Raw genomic sequence first — 20,149 nt, 5'->3', positions numbered from 1 at the left:
CACCATAGGTTGTTTTTCTTGAAGTGACAGGCTCACTTTTCTTATTTTTGACAAAACATCTGCCAAATACCCAAGCTGGAACACAGTTTGTATGTCAATTATTCTTTCAAGTGAAAATTGTGCTCCATTAAAAAGGTGTTCAGGAGTTCCCGACATGGTGCAGTGGAAACGAATCCGACTAGGAACCATAAGGTTGCAGGTTCGATCCCTGGCCTTGCTCAGTGGGTTAACGATCCGGCGTTGCCATGAGCTGTGGTGTAGGTCACAGACGCAGCTTGGATCCTGCATTGCTGTGGCTGTGGTATAGGCTGGCTTCCACAGCTACGATTTGACCCCTAGCATGGGAATCTCTCTATGCTGCAAGTGCCCCCCCCCTCCCCCCCGCATAAAGGTGTTCAGCTTGCAACTCAAGCAAACACACAAGTGTTTTTCCTGTAGACAACCATCATAAAGCAGAGGTGATTCATGCATACTTTGCATGTCATTACACCAAATTTTTATTTTATTTATTTATTTATTTTTGTCTTTTTGCCATTTCTTGGGCCACTCCCGTGGCATATGGAGGTTCCCAGGCTAGGGGTCTAATCGAGCTGCTGGAAGGACGAGACTAAGTGAGGGCCCATGGGACCTGCAGTCCTTGTGGTGTCTGGCCATGCCTTGTGTCTCTTGCTAGTCAAGAGGAGGGTGAATGGTAAGGCCATAAAATGCCCTACATGGTAGAGGCTCCTCTCTCCAGGGGCGGAATGTCACTGTCAAGCCCTCCTCGTCCTTGTCCCTCTCCACTTGTCCACTGGCCCACCAGCTGGGCATTCTTCCCCACCTCCATCCACACATCAGAGCCAGAGCCATAGCAACGCAGGACCCGAGCTGCGTCTGCGACCTACACCACAGCTTACGGCAACACCGGATCATTAACCCACTGAGCAAGGGCAGGGATCGAACCCGCAACCTCATGGTTCCTAGTCGGATTCGTTAACCACTGCGCCACGACGGGAACTCTGACACCAAATTTTTAAAAATGTATACTTTAGGTTGAAATAAGGTAAGATATTTTAGGGTGAATAAAAATTAATCATTTTTCCTGCTGTCAAGGACTTTCTGCAGTGAAAGTCATAGTTTTTGTTTTTTTCTGTGCATGAAAGTGAATAATAAAATGATGACGAGTATGTTTGGTGCCACTCCCTTGATTCGTGCGAAGGAACCAACAGTTTTACCCAGCATTACTTTCTCCCTATAAGTGCTAATGCCAAAACAGTGGGAAAAAAAGCAAATGCCATCTTAGTATGTATTATTAATAAAATAGCTTTGACCTTGAACATAGACTGGAAGGATCTTATGGACCCCTTGGGGTTCCCTGACCACACTTGGCTGCCTCTGACTTGGAATGTGAGTTTCCTGAGAGCAAGAACTGCTATTTCAGTATCTCTGGGTCCCCAAGACCTGCCTGGCACAGCGCTTGACACTTAAATAAATATTTATGTAAAAATTTGCTGAATGAATGAATAACTCAAAACAGCTTAATTATCTTTTTGGCTAAACATTTCTCTTCCCTTGTACACAGAGTGTTCTGAACCTAACTTATCTGTCCTTGATGACTCAGGTTTATCATTGCGAACATGAGCTGAAACACAGTGATGGCTTTGGGAATACTGTCCCTGAAATAAACTACCAAATATCTACTTTGTAGATGGGATTTTACTTGCTGGTTCTCCGTTCTTTGTTCTCTCGCCTCCTTTATGAGTGATGAAATGACAGTCACCACCGACTGATGACAATTATGTAATAACCTTGAAGAAATAGTTCTTACTCCCTCTTTTTTGATGTGGCTTTTAATCTGCAAGTTTAGAGGAATAAGTCGACTAAGCCAAAACAGATTCTGAGTTGCCATTTGCATCAAGTGTGTGAACTTTTAGTACATAGATTTTCCAAGAGTTGTCTGGTTAACCAGAGGCCTCTTTTGATTTTTATTTTTCCTTGTCTTGAGCCAAACCCCCATCTCCCTGAGATTTCAGGATAGTGGAGTTTTGTAGAGATGAAGTTTTGCTATAAGTGGGATTAAATAAAAGTATCCACAGTACACTGATTTATAATTCAAGGTAAATAAAACCATATGTCTATTATTACAGAGATGAAGGTAGATCTTATTTTGAGACCCCTTCAAATTGCCATAATGAAAACAAATTCAAATTACTAGGAGAAGAGGAGCTACAATAGGAGTATCAGATGATTCTACTTAAGTAGAATTTGAATATTATTCCTTCATCTTTAAACATCTACTTTCAAACTTGTGAACTCAGCTTGCACTGTATTACTTTATATCTGGTCCTATTGTTTTGTAAGGTGGTTACAAATTAACAGCACTTTAAAATCATTTTAAAATACCACTTTCAAAACAGATATCAATGCTTTGTGTTCATTCTGTTTTTACTTTTAAAATTTTTTTGAAGTTTAAAAATATGCTTTTAAACAACCAATATATCACTGAAGGAATCAAAGAGGAAAAAAAAAAACCCGAAAAAACCCCGAAAAACACCCGAAAAAACATGTGGTCAAGTAGGATCACGGGTCACAGTAAAACAATACTTATTCACTTAACCAAAATCATAATAAAAATCTATGTGTGGCTAAGTCACTTAGCTGTACAGCAGAAATTGAAGGAACATTGTAAATCAACTATAGTTTAATTGAAAAAAAAAAAGAACTGGGAAAGTTGTTAGCCAAATTTTTCTGGAAAAAAGATTTCAAAAGCAAGATACAGAAAGTTACAACAAATTACTTACAGGTAATAAACTTGTGTGATCTGTTATCAAAAGAGGATCAATATTTTGAGAAAAAAAAATGTGTCCTCTTAAAGAGAAAAAATAAAGTTCTAGTTTTGCACCTCCTTAGCTTGAATAGTAAAATACATTTACTCCAGTTTATTCAAACCTTAGCCAGTCCTAATCACACATAGAATTTCTTTCAAAAGATTTTTTCACAACCTTCACAAATTTTCTTTCAATATCCATAGTAGCTTGTCTCTTATTTTCTTTCCCATTTAGAAATAATCACATTTAAGGAAAAAATGATTTTATTTTCCCTTAACAAAAGGCAACTCCATTCTTTACACCGTGTCTTCATTGCCTATGAAGATGTTTTTCTATTAATTTTAGCAGTTTCAAATATTAGAATTCTGAACACTGAAAAAGCTTAATTTCTAGTGAAAACTAAAAAGTAAGCAAATATGAACTGTCATTTACATTAGCATTTTGTAGATTGGCAAACACATAAATACTATTTATTTATTTGTTCATTTTTAAATTTTTTATTATGATTGATTTACAATGTTCTGTCAATTTCTGTTGTACAGCAAAGTGACCCAGTCATATATATATTGACATTCTTTTTCTCACATTATCCTCCATCATGTTCCATGACAAGTGATTAGATATATAGTTCCCTGTGCTATTCAGGAGGATCTCATTGCCCATCCACTCCAAATGCAAGAGTTTCCATCTCCTAACCCCAGATTCCCAATCCATCCCACTCTCTCCCCGTCTCCCCTGGCAAGCACAAGTTTGTCCTACATGTCCATGAGCTTTTCTGTTTTGTAGAAAGATCATTTGTGCTATATTTTATTTTATTTATTTTTATTTATTTATTTATTTATTTATTTATTTATTTATTTATTTATTGTCTTTTTGCCATTTCTTGGGCCGCTCCCGTAGCAAATGGAGGTTCCCAGGCTAGGGGTCCAATAGGAGCTGTAGCTGCCAGCCTACATCAGAGCCACAGCAATGCAGGATCCGAGCCGCGTCTGCGACCTACACCACAGCTCACGGCAATGCCGGATCGTTAACCCACTGAGCAAGGGCAGGGACCTAACCCGCAACCTCATGGTTCCTAGTCGGATTCGTTAACCACTGCACCACGACGGGAACTCCCTGTGCCATATTTTAGACTCCACAGATAAGTGATATCATATAGTGTCTTGCTCTTTTCTGACTTACTTCACTCAGTAGGAGAGTCTCTAGTTCCATCCATGTTGCTGCAAAAGACATTATTTTGTCCTTTTTATGGCTGAGTAGTATTCTATTATATATATGTACCTCATTTTCCTAATCCATTCATCCATCGATGGACAATTCGGTTGTTTCCATGTCGCAGCTTTTGTGAACAGCGCTTCGATGAACATACAGGTGTGTGTATCTTTTTCAATGAAGTTTTTCTCTGGATATATGCCCAAGAGTGGGATTGCTGGGTCATATGGTAGTTCTATATTTAGTTTTCTGAGCTATTTCCATACTGTTTTCCATAGTAGTTGTAGCAATTTACATTCCCACCAACAGTGTATGAGGGTTCCCTCTTCTCCACATCCTCTCCAGCATTTCTTATTTGTTGACTTGTTAATGATGGCCACTCTAACTGGTATGAGGTGGTACCTCATGGTAGTTTTGATTTGAATTTCTCTAGTAATTAGTGATATGGAACATTTTTTCACATGCCTTCTGGCCATCTGGATATCTTCTTTGGTGAAATGTCTATTTAGGTCTTCTGCCCATTTTTCAATTGGGTTGTTTGTTTTTTGTTGTATGAGTTGTTTGTATATTTTGGAGATTAAACCTTTGTCAGCTGAGTCATTTGCAAAAATCTTCTCCCATTCTGTGGGTTGTCTTTTTGTTTTTTTAATGTTTTCCTTTGCTGTGCAGAAGCTTTTGAGTTTAATTAGGTCCCATTGGTTTATTTGTGTCTTGATTCTAGGCGGTGGATCAAACAAGATGTTGCTATAATTTATGTCAAAGAGTGTTCTGCCTATGTTTTCCTCTAGGAATTTTATAGTGTCTGGCCTTATGTTTAGGCTTTTAATCCATTTTGAGTTTATTTTTGAGTCTGGTGTTAGTGTTCTAATTTCATTCTTTTACATGCAGCTGTCAGTTTTCCCAGCACCACTTATTGAAGAGACTCTATTTCCTTCACTGTATGTTCTCGCCTCCTTTGTCATAGATTAATTGACTACAGGTGTTTGGGTTTATTTCTGGGCTTTCTATCCTGTTCCATTGATCTATATTTCTATTTTTGTGCCAGTACCATACTGTCTTGATAACTGTAGCTTTGTAGTAGAGTCTGAATTCAGGGAGTCTGATTCCTTCAGTTCCATTATTTCTTTTCAATATTTGAGGTCTTTTGTTTCCATACAAATTTTAAAATATTTTATTCTAGTTCTGTAAAGAATGTCATTGGTAATTTGATAGGGATTGCACTGAATCTGTAGATTGCCTTAGGTAGTATTGTCATTTTAACTATATTGATTCTTCCAACCTAAGAGCATGGTATATTTTTCCATCTATTTGTGTCTTCTTTGCTTTCTTTCCTCAGTGTCTTATAGTTTTCAGAGTACAGGTCTTTTGTCTCTTTAGGTAGGTTTATTCCTAAGGTATTATATTGTTTTTGATGCAATGGTAAATGGGATTGTTTCCCTAATTTCTCCTTCCCATCTTTCATTGTTATTATATAGAAATGCAATCGATTTCTGTGTACTAATTTTGTATCCTGTGACTTTACCAAATTTAATTCTGTTTTTAAAAATATTTTTAACACTTTCTGTTGTGGCACAGTGGAAATGAATCCAACTAGTATCCATGAAGATGTGGGTTTGATCCCTGGCCTTGCTCAGTGGGTTAAGGATCCAGTGTTGCCATGAGCTGTGGTGTAGGTTGCAGACGCAGCTCAGATCCAGTGTTGCTGTGACTATGGGGTAGGCTAGCAGCTATAGCTCCGATTTAACCCATTGGCTGAGAAATTCCACGTGCCACAGGTGCAGCCCTAAAAAAGCATAAAAATTTTTTTTTTTTTCAAAGAGGTGATTGTTGTTCTAAGATCTAACAAGCCTCAAGAATGTACTTGCAGAACACTGTGAGTTCTAAATGTATGGACAGCAAACAGCAACACACTGTTTAGATACAATAAATTTATTTAACTGCATTTTCATGGTCAGTGATGACATCACTTCTCACATCTACTTATCATGTCCAGAAATAGAGAAAGAAACTTTTCTGTCACGCACCATCCTTTGCAGTGGTAACCCCAGGGTATTTTGCAAGAAATGGGAATTACCCAGGTTTCAGGTCTGAATGTGGAGAAAAGTTAGGAGTTAAGGCTGGAATTAGCCAGTCCAACAAAGAATAAAAGGCAGCTGGGCCCTAGTCTTTGCTTTTCTCCTGGGAGGGATACCCTATCACTCGTGAGGGCTCATCGATTTCCATTTTCCTTGGGCTTTGAGGTCTGTGGGACGGTGGAGAGGGTTGTGGAGCTCTTTGCTGTGCAGTCTGCAGGGAACCTGACGCAACCTAGAAGTGGAGGAGCTGGGAGAGTAGCACACACAGCATCAGCCAATGCCGGGGTCCACAGAGGAGGGGTTCTAGACCTATCCTGGTGAATTACATTCTTCTTCTAACATTTACGATGATAGGAACATGGCATTAAAATTTTAAATCTTGCTTGCCATTGTATTTCCAAAGCTCTGGAGACATGGCCTATAACTTTTAGGCAACCAATTGCAAGAAATCAGCTGGATGAGAACCCATCCATCTTCTCCTCTCCTCCCGGCAAGGCTGCACCTGGGAGAGCAGGACTGTCTAAAGCCAATCAAGGGTCTCTGAGTGTGGAATTCACCAAGTGCTGATGCTCTTGAAGGTGGGAACCAATTCTTAAAATCAGCTGAAATATGGGTTCTCAAAGGCTTTCCTGCCCATTTTCCGGCCTCAAATACTGGGATTTACCAGGTCATCAAACTGTGAAATTATTTTTTTGGGGAGAATGTGTCTATTATATCGAGGAGTCTCCTAAATATGAGACCTAAAGCTCAAACATGGCCTTCCCTTCCTAAGCAATATGCTTCGTGGTGGAAACCCAATGTATAGTGGGCTTGAACCTGGGCTCCTCTTCTTTGAGAAAATCACATACTACTCTAAAGCTGCTGGCTTCTCTGCCAGACAGCCCGTTGGCATCAATGCACTTCCACTGGGCATAGGAAAATACAGCCATTCACTAAAAATCAAACAGCATGGGAGTGGAAATGTATGGTAAACACTGGAAAAACCTCCTAGGTTCACCTTAACCTAAAAGCCAATCACATTTCCAAGAGGTGGGAGGCCATTAGCTGGTATGAAATGCTCAAACCTTGACTTTAATGTAATTTAGCATAGCACCTGTTAGTTGAGCCTCAGCATTCCAGGTTGACTCAACAAAAAGATTTTTTTTTTACTGTGAAAGAGTAATAAAGAGACAGTTTTTCCTGGACCAAGATAAAGTCTAGGGGCACCATCCTGCCTGGCCCCCTGTGAAGCAGAAGCAGATGCAAACTCTCAGTGTACAAATATGAGGCATCCAGGGTTCTGAAATCCAAATCAAGAAAGCATAGGAGTGTCTACAGGTTCAAGGCCAAAAGCTCAATTTTTAATAGTCATTGCATCTTAATTTTTATTGAACTCTTACTACATGCATAGAACTTATGCCAAGTTTGTGAGGCTTACGGAACAGATGTGTAAGCACATGTTACGTGTCAGCCCAGCTGCCCCTTGGGGAATCTAGAACAGAAAAGATCCCAGGACAGTGGTTTCCATGCCGGCTGACCCAGGGAAGGGCTGAGGGGAGGCCTGGGTGTCTGGTCTCTCACCTTGAACCAGCTCCTTTGGTGTTAATCTGGCCTTCTCAGCAACTGGAATCCCAACCAAGAGGAAAGATCACTGTACATCTGGTTGTTTCTAATCCCAGGCCAGGTGACTTCCAGCTCTTCAGTCAATGACGTGTGCATGTGGTGTTAACATCGGGTTCAAGCAGGACACCTGGCAGCCCCCGCAGCCCATCTGGCTTCCCCAGGTGGGGCTGTCCTGGGGTTGTACATGCCAAGGAGAATGAGCTTAAGGAAGCTGGAGGAACCACCTTTTGCATTGCCACCTCCCTCGGTGCTCCTCTCTGCCTTCTCAAGCTTTCTCAGGAAGACATTTTTCTTTCTTTTTTTTCTTTTATCTCTTTTTTGAAGGGAGGCGCTGTACCTGCGGCATATGGAAGTTCCCAGGCTAGGGGTTGAATCTGAGCCACAGCCACAGCCGTGTGGGATCTGAGCCATGTCTGCAACCAATGCAGCAGCTTGAGGCAATGCCAGATCCTTAACCCACTGAACGAGGCCAGGAATTTAACCCACATCTGCATAGAGAAAACGTTGGGTCCTGAACCTGCTGAGCCACAATGGGAACTCCAGGGAGAGGTTTTTCTATAGACTCTGAGTAAATTACAAAACCTTTTTTTAAAAAACTCAAAATGGGCATTTCAGTTCCCTGTGTTCATTTCCCTCCGCTTCACTGCCCTGCACTCACTGTGCAAACACTCTGGGACTCCTGAGCTTGGGCTTTGGGGGTGATCTGGCTACTGCAGGCAATTCTGAGTGGTCTTCTTGAAAGAAGACAGAATTTTCTGCCCTTTTACCTCAATCCTAGCTCCTCCCGGTGACACTAGTTATGTGTAGGGTCTCTGCTCTTGCTGAATCAGGCAATGGAACTGGCAGAGGTGCCAGACCCATAGAGAGGCTGTCCGGTTCGGTTGCCTCAGGAAGGCTGGGCTGCCCATCTCCATCCTGGCTATTGCACTTCATGGGCACTGGTCATGCTCAGTCCTCTCTCCTTCTGCGACTTTTGTATCCAGGGAGAAATCCCTGAAGTCCCTTTGTACCCCTTTCTTCCTGACTTTGAGCCCAGAGCACACTTTCTGGAATGACTTCCGTTCTCAACATTCCCTGTGAGCCTGTGATGCTGAAGTCAGCCTGTGTCACTCTCCCGTCTGAATCTCCCTTTGGCCTTGGTACACTGGGAGTTGCGCCAACTGGTCGTGCCCATCAAACATTGCTGCATTGTTGATTCCTGATCACCCCTTTTCTGAGAGCTTCTGCCTCTGCCCATGCTTTTATCCTTATTTTATCTGGCTTCTGGTAACACTCACCCTGACCCCACACTTACCCAGCTCTAGCTCCCCTTTGGGAGGGAGAGTTGATTCATTTTATTTCACATCGTCTTTCAACCACACTGACAACCTAATCACAGAAAAGTTCATATCGGTAGAGAGTGAACAGCAGGGTAAATGTTGCAAGAAGTCTCTTTTGTGCCCAAGGCGGAAGATGTAGTCATTGGAAGGGAACAACCAACACTCTGTAGGTCAGAGATGACAAACAGAAGCTCTGAGTTCATTCTTGGTCTTGGATTCTGCAACTGAAACAGTCATGGACAAGTTGATTAACCTTTCTGTGCCTTTTCTTATCTCTAAAGTGGGGTGATTAGAGTTCCCGTCGTGGCTCAGTGGTTGATGAATCCAACTAGGAACCATGAGGATGCGGGTTTGATCCCTGGCCTTGCCCAGTGGGTTAAGGATCCAGCGTTGCTGTGAGCTGTGGTGTAGGTCGCAGATGGGGCTTGGATCCTGTGTTGCTGTGGCTCTGGCATAGACCGGTGGCTACAGCTCTGATTAGACCCCTAGCCTGGGAACCTCCATGTGCCGCAGGAGAGGCCCAAGAAAAGGCAAAAAGACAAAAATAAATAAATAAATAAATAAATAAATAAAATAGGGGTGATTAAGTATTGAACGACATTATAAAAACAAAAACGTTCTCAACACAGTGTCAGACATGGAGTAGGTACTCAGCAGGTACCAACTGTAGTTACAGGGGATGCTGAGAGCATTGCTTGTTATCACCTCAGCACCTTGCGCAAGCCTTAGACTGTAGGCCTTATTTCTCATCTCATTTTCACTGGGCTGAGTACAGTGCCTGAAGGGACTTGAGTCTCTTCTACACCTTGATGATGGGGTCATCTTGGAGGTATAAGTGTAGCTTTAGGGTTTCCCATCACTCAGTCTAGAAGTTATGTCTAGACTGTGTATCCCAGTTAGTTGCAGCAAGAGTAAGCAAAGTACACATCTCCAGGTTTCTGTGTTGGTCACAGTTCAGTAGAGCCTGACCTGTTTGATAAATTTCATGCCATCTTTGATTTCTTATGGGTTCTATATTGGGCTCTTTCATTAAACCCAGCACACATGGTCATTGCTGATTTTCTCCTGGAGATAACCCTGACTTATGAATGCTGCATTTTTTTATATCCCCATTTCTTTCTTTCTTTCTTTTTTTTTTTTTCTACTAGAAGAGCATTCTAAAACTTATTTGACCAATGCTCCTCAACACTGTCAAGGTCATAAAAAACAAACAAACAAAAAGTCTAAGAAACTGTTAACAGCCAATAGCAGCCTACGGGGACACGCCAAATAAATAATATAATGTGGTATCCTGGATGTGCTATTAGAACAAAGGGAGGGCACTAGATAAAAAATGCACATGCTAAAGCAACTAAATAATAGTTTATTACATTTATATACTATACATGGATATAATTTCTCTATTAACTTGTTTGCGTATACCCCGTTTCTGACCTTCAGTGTTTGCTTTTACTTTCTTGGCAAGCTATTAAATAGCACAGGGATCCAGTCCAAAGGATTTTCTATTTCTCAGGGACAGTTTGAACCCCAAAGAAAAGCAAAACGTATCTTATGCCTCAAGGGTTTATTTGCATTTTAAATCAAACTCAATTTTTAGAAAATGTCCTCTGAGTCTAAAATAAACTTACCTAGGTCGGGGGGATAAATTAGGCATTTGGGATTAACAGATAAATACAACTATATATAAAATAGATAACCAACAAGGACCTACTGAAAAGCATAGCAAAATATACTCAATGTTTTGTAACAACCTATAAGAGGAAAGAATCTGAAAAAACCCCAGGTATATATGCATGTATGATGAAATTCCTTTGCTGTACACCTGAAACTAACACAACATTGTAAATCAACGATACTTCCATTTAAAAAAAATAAAAAACCAAAATAACCTTACCTATTGCTAATTTCTCTATGCTCCTGAAAACAATCTAAAACACTATTTAAAAACCTGTTGGCCCTGTTAGTATATAAGCTTCAGGAGGCGGGGGGTATGAGAACACTGTCTGGCTGATTGAGTTGGTATCTGTGGAGATGACAGACAGTCTGGCCCATAGGAGGCTCTCAATAAGTGTTGGCAGAATGAATATGTGGCAATTTTAAAGACTGATTTTTCTATTAAAAAGAATCGGGAGTTCCCGTCGTGGTGCAGTGGTTAACGAATCCGACTAGGAACCATGAGGTTGCAGGTTCGGTCCCTGCCCTTGCTCAGTGGGTTAACGATCCGGCGTTGCCGTGAGCTGTGGTGTAGGTTGCAGATGCAGCTCAGATCCCGCGTTGCTGTGGCTCTGGCGTAGGCTGGTGGCTACAGTTCCTATTGGACCCCTAGCCTGGGAACCTCCATATGCCGCGGGAGCGGCCCAAGAAATAGCAAAAAAAAAAAAAAAGACAAAACAAAAACAAAAACAAAAAACTCCTATACTTGAATATTTTGCCTTATTGAATCTTCTGACAACCCTGGGAATTAAGAGTTGACAGGAAGCTTTTTTAGATGCAGTGGTCTGGGATGGCCGGAGATAGTCAATGCTTCTGCTAGGGGCTTCATGCTTGTCTGATATGTGGAATTCCAGATACATATTCACTGGGGAAATTACTCAATGCAGAAATGTTAGACGCTATAAATATACAGATTCTAATGAAGTCCAGAGAAATAAAAAATCTAACACCGAATAAGTAAAGCCCCCACTGGAAAGCTGATGGGTCATTAGGATAAATTTATAAGACATGAGAAAAGATGATTAAATCTGAGTTAATAATACATTTGATATTTTTATAGAAATAGTCTGTGTACACGGCAAAGGAGTTCACTGGTTTTTGTTTGCTTGTTTTGTTTTTTTGTCTTTTTGCCTTTTCTAGGGCTGCACCCGTGGCATATGGAGGTTCCCAGGCTAGGGGTCTAATTGGAGCTGTAGCCACCAGCCTACGCCACAGCCACAGCAACTCAGGATCCAAGCCGCTTCTGCAACCTACACCACAGCTCACGGCAACGCCGGATCCTCAACCCACTGAGCAAGGCCAAGGATCGAACCTGCAACCTCATGGTTCCTAGTCAGAGTCGTTAACCACTGCGCCACGACAGGAACTCCAGGAGTTCACTGGTTTTATTATCCTCACTATTCAGTGTGCTGAGTTTACAAAAATTGGAAAGTTGATAACAGTAATTGAGTAGGGAAGGAAGACAAACTGGAGCATCTAGGTAAGCAGTGAGGCCTTGGGCCAAGTGCTTTTAACCACCTGGCAGAGATACTTTTTAGTGGAAGGAAGGAAGAAAAAAAGGAAATGAGAGGCAATAATTTGATTTGCTTTCCACAAATCTTTTTTCACTCATCTTATTTCCAACCTACCTCAGTGACTGGAAAACATCCTGGACTGGGCCTTTCCTTGGGCTTGCTGACCAGCTTGGGGGGCTGGAGTGTGGCTGTAGCCTCCAGTCTGCTCTTGCCACTCATCTTCTGCCTGACCCTCTGGAGGCTCCCTCCCTCAGAGAGCAAAGCTGACCAGAAGGGTGGGGATGCCTGGTTCCATCCATTTCCATTGTGTTTGCTAATATGTATTCCACAGGACACGCCTCCCAAAAGGTTTTTCATAAAAGGAAGAACTTCATAGAGCTTATGATCTTGTGCCAAGAAACTGACTGGTGCACAGGGTAATGAAAGACCTCAGAAGAAATACAAAGTAGGTGTTCAGAGACAGAAGAAGACACAACCTATTGGGAGTCTAAGACAAGACTTCACAGAGGAGGCAGCATTGAGAAGAGCTTTAAAAGGCACATAGATTTCAAAAGATTGAGAAGGGAGGGTGTTGAAGGCACAGGGGCATTTGGAAGCAAGAGACTGCTTGGGCTGGATACAGAGGTCTTGCAGGGGAAAGTGAAAGAGAACCCTGGATAGGTTAGCAGCAGCCCTGGCCCAGCAATGCTTATGGGCCACATTGAGACAAGTGGCTGGATTCCATGGAAAATGGGCAGCCACTGAAGGTTTTTAAGTAGGAGAGCCATGTTTTCGGGATGATGGGAGGCTGTGACAGCTATGACCAGGATATGGCAAAATAGGTAAAGAGGAAGCACAGATGTCAAATAATATTTCATTTGGGCAGAAGTCTAGGGGAATCATAATGAGAGACTAATTTAGGGGAGAAGGTAGAGGACACTAAGAACCCATCAGTGGCTCCCCGTAGCCTGTGCCCTACTTTTGTCTCTCCAGCCCAATATCTCACCATGCTTATGCTGATCCAAGTTCCTTTAAACTCTTTGAACTTGCCATGCGTCTCTCCCCCCTCCAAACCTTTGCATTTTCTGTCTCTCTTGCATAAAATAATTTCGAAGCCAAAGACAATGACGATAGCTAACATGTATTGCTTTACTCTGTGCCTATCACTGATCTAAGTGTTTTCTTTCCCAGAAAACCCCTCATTTCTTGGACTAGTGCTATGCCTTCTCTCATCTTCCACTGGGGGCTGGTACCTCTATGGGACACTAAATTGAGTTTCAGTTTACGGGGTTTCCAGCCACATTAATGTTTTTGAGGCATAGAGTTTAATTGTAATTGAATTTTATTTGAAAGGTAGAAGATTCAGCAAGTAGTACTGGGAAAATTAGACAGCTACATGTAAATCAATGAAACTAGAACACACCCTCACACCATGCACAAAAATAAATTCAAAACAACTTAAAGTCTTCAACATAAGTCAGGACACCATAAAAGTCCTAGAAGAGAACATAGGCAAAACATTCTCTGACATAAACCATACAAATGTTTTCTTAGGTCAGTCTCGCAAAGCAATAGAAATAAAAACAAAAATAAACAAATGGACCTAATCAAACTAACAAGCTCTTGCATGGCAAAGGAAAACATAAAATAACAAAAGGACAACTTACGGAATGGGAGAAAATAGTTGCAAATAATGCAATCAACAAGGACTTAGGAGTTCCCGTCATGGCACAGTGGTTAATGAATCCGACTAGGAACCATGAGGTTGTGGGTTCAGTCCCTGCCCTTGCTCAGTGGGTTAATGATCCGGTGTTGCTGTGAGCTGTGGTGTAGGTTGCAGACGCGGCTCGGATCCCGCGTTGCTGTGGCTCTGGTGTAGGCAGGTGGCTACAGCTCCAATTGGACCCCTAGCCTGGGAATCTCCATATGCTGCGGGAGCGGCCCAAGAAATAGCAAAAAGACAAAAAATAAATAAATAAATAAATAAATAAATAAATAAATAAATAAATAAAAATTATTTCTTCAATTTCTATTAAAAAAAAACCAAGGACTTAATCTCCAAAATATACAAACAACTCATTCAACTCAACCCCTCAAAAAACAACCCATTTGAAAAAATGGATGGAAGACCTAAATAGACATTTCACCAAAGAAGACATATGGATGGCCAGCAGGCACATGAAAAAAAAGTTCAATATCATTAACTGTTAGAGAAATGTGAATCAAAACTGCAGTGAGGTACCACTTCAAACCAGTCAGAATGGCCATGATTAGTAAGTCTATAAATAACAAATGCTGGAGACAGTATGGAGAAAAGGAAACTCTCCTACACTGTTGGTGGGAATGTAAATTGGTACAACCACTAAGGAAAACAGTAGGCAGGTTCCTCAGAAAACGAAATATAGAACTACCATATGACCCAGCAATCCCACTTCTGGGCATACATCCAGACAAAACTACAATTCAAAAAGATACATGCACCCTTATGTTCATAGCAACACCATTCACAATAGCCAAGACCTGGAAACAACTAAAGGTCCATCAACAGAAGAATGGATTAAGAGGATGTGGTACATATACACAATGAAATACTACTCAGCTATTAAAAAAAAAAAAAGGAAATAATGCCTTTTGCAGCAACATGGATGGAACTAGAGATTCTCATACTAAGTGAAGTAAGTCAAAAGGAGAAAGGCAAATACGGTATATCACTTATATGTGGAATCTAAAATATGGCACAAGCGAATCTATATACAGAAAAGAAACAGACTCACAGACATAGAACAGACTTGTGGTTGCCAAGGGGGGTGGGAGAGGGAGGGGGATGGACTGGGAGTTTGGGGTAAGTCGGTTCAAACCATTCCATTGAGAATGGATGGGCAATGAGGTCCTACTGTACCGCCCAGAGAACTGGGTCCAATCTCTTGGTTTAGAACATGATGGGGGATGATGTGAGAATAAGAATGTCTACATCAGTATGACTGGATCACCTTGCTGTACAGCAGAAATGGGCACAACATTGTAAATAAAATATACTTGAATAATGAAAAGAAGAAAGGTAGAAGACTGCTAGCTGTATTTTGGAGTATATGTTTCTGTGTCTGCCTATTTTAAGAAAAGTTACCATGACACTATAAATGAGACCAGGAAATGATCTCACTGTATTGTAAATATCCCAGTGCAATGTTATTATCGGTTTCATCCCCCTTTGTCTGTATCTGCAATAGATAAACCAGTTCCTGGCACATAGTAAGAACATAGCAGGTTTGTTGAACCCCTGAAAAACCGAATGAGTGAGCAAATTAAATTATTGAAATTCTATAGACATATGCTGTGGTCCCCAGGTCAGCTCCTAATGCTCGGCTCTGCCTGTTTTTCTCTCCTAGTCAAACCCGCCAAGATCACAGCCCCCACTCACAGTGTGGCCTTTTCCCCTGTGTCTTCTTTAAGGGTCACCGAGAGTACGGCAGGACAACAGTAGCGACCCCAGCGCAGTGTTAATGTCACTGCCTCCTCCCCTCTTCCATTTGCTGGCTCTCCGTTGCCCAGGAGGTGGGGACAGGTGAAAAACTCTAAAGATGGGGCTGAGAATAAGGGTATAGGAGAGAGAAAAAGAGCAAAGCCTGACATGACTTGTCACCAGTTTTTGACGACAAAGTTATTTCTAAGATTCTAATTCTCAGACATTCTAATGGAGGCTGGAACTCAGGGGGCGTGGCCTCTGCTGCTCTGGGGTTTGCGCACAAAGACCTGAAAGCCAGCTGTCCCCTCTGTAACCCTGGAGCTTCAGATTTCAAGTTCTTTACCAGGTGGTGGTGAGAGAGGGGAGCTGGCATGGCTCAAGATACTTGGCGTTGCAGACAGAGTGTGACTGTGTGGGTTGAGGGGCTTAGGGTCAGAACCAAGGGGGGCGGAAAATAGAAGCTCTTTTTTTTTTGTTTTTTGTTTTTTTTTTTCTAGGGCCGTTTCTGCGGCATATAGAGGTTCCCAAGCTAGGGGTCTAATCGGAGCTGCAGCCACCGGCCTACACCAGGGCCACAGCAACACCAGATCCGAGCCCCGTCTGCAACCTATACCACAGCTCACGGCAACGCCAGATCCTCAACCCACTGAGCAAGGCCAGGGATTGAACCTGCAACCTCATGGTTCCTAGTCGGATTCGTTAACCACTGTGCCGGGAACTCTGGAAAATAGAAGCTCTTGATGCTTTTATCAACTTCCTGCAAAAACCTGCCAAATAGCGACATGCATCCTTCCATAATTGTGGTGATTTTTAACCCAGAGGGAGTCCATTTCACTCATATGCTTTCATTTCACTTGCCCAAGTTAGTTATGATTACAAAGAACTTGAAAAGGCAATTTCATTGCTAGTTCTGGATAAAGAGAAATATGATATTGATTGACTGGACGTAAAGGTTTAGAGAAAGGTTAGTGAATTCAAAGGAATACTTCTTTACATGGGGAAAAATGTAAGCTGTAACTTGGCACTAATTCATTTGATCATTCTAATGAAATAGAAAATAGCAAATAAATAAATTGTCACTTCCAGAGCAAAGTGTTTTGAACATTTTTGATATATACCCCCTCAACCTGTGGGTAGGTTTGTGTGTGTGTGTTGCATATATATTCATTAATCTGCTTTTGAATAGAATTTTCCATTAAGGATGGAACTGAGGGAATTCCCTGGTGTCCAGTGGTTAGAATTTGGTGCTTTCACCATGGCGACCCAGGTTCATCCCTAGTCTGTGAATTAAAATCCTACATCAAGCCACTGTGTACTGCAGCCAAAAAAAAAAAAAAAAAAAAAGGAATGTAAATAAGAAATTTTCATTTTGAAAATGGAATCATGTTTACATGCTATTTTTTTACCTAGAGAGGATACAGACTTTGTGGATCTGAAGCTTATAAAATTTGGGTTTTTTTTTTTTTTAAGAAAACATGTCAAAATGACAGATACAAACATAAGCACAGGGCCTTGGAAGGGGCCGTGAACATGAGGGGGTCCTGATGTTGAAGCTTCATTAGCTTGTCAGTAAATCCCCCTCTTCGTGCTCTGGTTGGTTGGCTGGTTGGTTTGGTCCCCCACTTGACAATACAGGGTAAACATCCATGAACTCCTTTACGGACTCAGGCCCACAGTGAGGACTCTGAGGAGAGCTTGGTTCGGTAGGCACACACTGGGTACCAAGTGGGTGCCTCACACGGGAACTCCAACGAGAGGAAGTCGGGTGCCTGGCCTCAGCTCTCATCCATAAAGGAACCCTGGCAGCCAGGCCCTGTGGCCTCTTAGCTGAGTCTCCTACGGGCCTTTGCACAATTCAGTTACTTCTCGGGCTCCGAAGAGTGAATCCTGGGAGGACCACCACGCACCCTGTTCTCACTTAGAACCCAACCCAACGTTTCATCCTGGTAATTTATTTCAGGCTTCCATACTGACTTTCGGGAAGATAAGTGATCCCACCTGCTGTCAGTTCCCACAGTCACATTGTCTTTTTTCCCTCCAGCACATGTTCCGAGAGCCTTTGTTCTTGCAATATGGCTGATGGAGCGTGGTCCTGAGATCCATCAAAAACAGACATGATTATGGCAGGGACATAAATAATGTAGCTCCAAAAATGGGGAACAGGGACTTGAAGACTATAATTAAATATAGTTCAAATGTTGCTTAAAGTTAATCACGATAGCTTCAGTTTGAATATTTAAAGCTCCAAATTAGAAGGCAATTAATCCTTTTCTGCTGCATTTGAAATGCACACCATAAGGCATGGGGAGTGTTACCCCAGTTAAGTGCAATGGCAGAACAGAGCAGATGTCAAGTGTTTTCTATTTTAATACAGTGTCTATAGTGCTTTAAAAGCCAATGTTAGGATAATTCTCGTTTAAGCACACATGGACACTTATCTAAGTTATTATCAAATATTACTTATTAATAGTTCACATTCATTTTTTTTCAATGTTGTAAAAGTGAGTGAGTCCTTCTTAGCAACCACCCAGCGCCTTATGGAGTGCTGTGGAGGATTCAGGAGTCCAAGTTCTCAGGAATCCTCAGCTGACACTATTCAAAAGGACTGTCTTCAAACGGCTGTATGATGAGAAGTTATCTCATTCTAAAATAACTGCAAGTAGGCAGATTGTCAAAGCTCTCAGTGACTAGTCCAGATTTTAATGGCCACATCATAAGAAATTATTTGGCCAACATTAAGGGACAGTATAAAAAAAATGGTACATTCACTTAGTGGAATACTATGTGGCCACAAACAAGAGAAGGCTCTTTATGTACTGATATTGAAAGATCTCTAAAATACACTGTGAAATGAAAAAACCCAATGTGCTGAATATAATAGGCTATTATTGGGGGGAGGGGAGTAACTATGTATTTACATATTTTCCTTGTACATTTGGTCCTCTGTATTGTGGGTTCCTGCTTCTGTAGAATCAGTGAACAACAGATTGAAAACACTTGAAAAAAATTTCAGAAATTTCCAAAAAACCAAAGCTTGAATCTGCCTCGCACAGGCAACTATTTATATAGCATTTACACTGTATTAGGTATTTAAACAGCCTAGAGACAATTTAAAGTATACAGGATGACGTGTGTAGGTTACATGCAAACACTATGCCATTTTGTATAAATATGTGAGCATCCATGGATTTTAGTATTTTTGGGGGTTCCAGAACCAATCCCCAAGGATACTGTGGGATGACTGTATACACAAAGAATATTTCTGGAAAAATACACAAGAGGAGCAAACCCAAAGGCTAAGGCACAGAGAACAACGTTTTGCTGTAGACATTTTTGAATTTTGACCCCGGTGAATATTACATATTCAAAGAGTAAATTCAACATGAAAGTATAACTAAGCATCACCTATGGAATGTACATTTCTTATGCAAAAATTCAAATCTTATCTCTGGGCTTCAAAGTTAGACGCTTCCCTATGTTTTCTGTGCCTTTACTTAGAAAAACAGACCATAGGACAGTGTTCCACCTTGATTTCTCCTTGCAGATATGATCTTTGAGAGGTTTCTCCCTGATAGCAAATTATCAGGAAGAGAAATTGGGGCAGGTGGTATCTTGACCCTTGAAGAGGACCTTTGCCTCATTCATTCAGTTTTCCCGGGAGAGGGGACGATGGTGAGGGCAGGATTCTCAGGCAGCTCCCTAAGGTACCAGCCAAGAGAAGCCCAGTTAATACCCACATCATCTTTTTTTTTTTTTCTTTTTAGGGCCGCACCTGCTGCATATGGACGTTCCCAGGCTAGGGGTCAAATCGGAGCTGCTGGCTTACACCGCAGCTACAGCAACGTGAACATGGGATCCAAGCCACATCTGTAACCTATACTGCAGCTCACGGCAACTCCAGATCCTTAACCCACTGAGCGAGTTCAGGGATTGAACCCGCATCCTTATGGATATTAGCTGGGTTCTTGACCTGCTGAGCCACAACGAGAACTCCCCCAAACCCTCTTTCTGAATTGCTGTCATGATTGGCAGAGTTCCACTATCCCAGGGATGGCAGGGGGACCAACAGCCCTCAGGAAGTTGCTCTGTGACTTCCTCCAGCAGGGGCAGAGGGGTGAACAGGGCCTGAACCTGTGTGTGTGGCCGGTCAGCCCTTTTGGGCAGAAGTCTTTGTCCTCTGGAGGAGACAGGGCAGGAGGACACACAACTGCTGCAACTCACATAGCCCTGATCCAGAGCAGAATAGTTTCAAAATGTCAATCTCTACCCAGCAGACACAAACCACGAACTCTTTCTTTAATCTGAGAACTTTGATATTGAAAAGTCCCACCGAGAACAATCAAAATAGCACCTCTCTGTATTAGTTAAGAAAAAGGTCTCCTTGACCTTTTTGCTTTCTTTTTACTCCCCCAAAGCCCTTGCCTTGCTTGTCAACCCTCTCAACTTGAACTTTGGGGAGCTGGTG

General features: G+C 41.8%; 1 long non-coding RNA gene across 3 annotated transcripts in view; it reads right to left on the bottom strand.

Moving 5' to 3' along the window:
* LOC110257309 (uncharacterized) overlaps positions 1-20,149 on the bottom strand; it is a 407,691-nt gene that overhangs the window by 13,173 nt on the left and 374,369 nt on the right. The window contains exon 5 of one of the 3 annotated variants that reach the window (XR_014831514.1): positions 7,432-9,239. The exons of the other annotated variants lie outside the window; for them this stretch is intronic. This is a non-coding gene — a long non-coding RNA (uncharacterized LOC110257309). Of the gene's footprint in view, positions 1-7,431; positions 9,240-20,149 lie in introns of those variants that run through there. 3 annotated transcript variants of the gene reach the window in all.

The sequence above is a fragment of the Sus scrofa genome, chromosome 16 (assembly GCF_054392235.1).
Source record: "Sus scrofa isolate SSC_HxYL_T2T_F1_AM1 chromosome 16, Sscrofa_HxYL_maternal_Yorkshire_Landrace_v2.0, whole genome shotgun sequence".
NCBI lineage: Eukaryota > Metazoa > Chordata > Mammalia > Artiodactyla > Suidae > Sus > Sus scrofa.
Note: the sequence above shows the minus strand (reverse complement) of the source record. Positions and strands in the feature narration are given on the sequence as shown.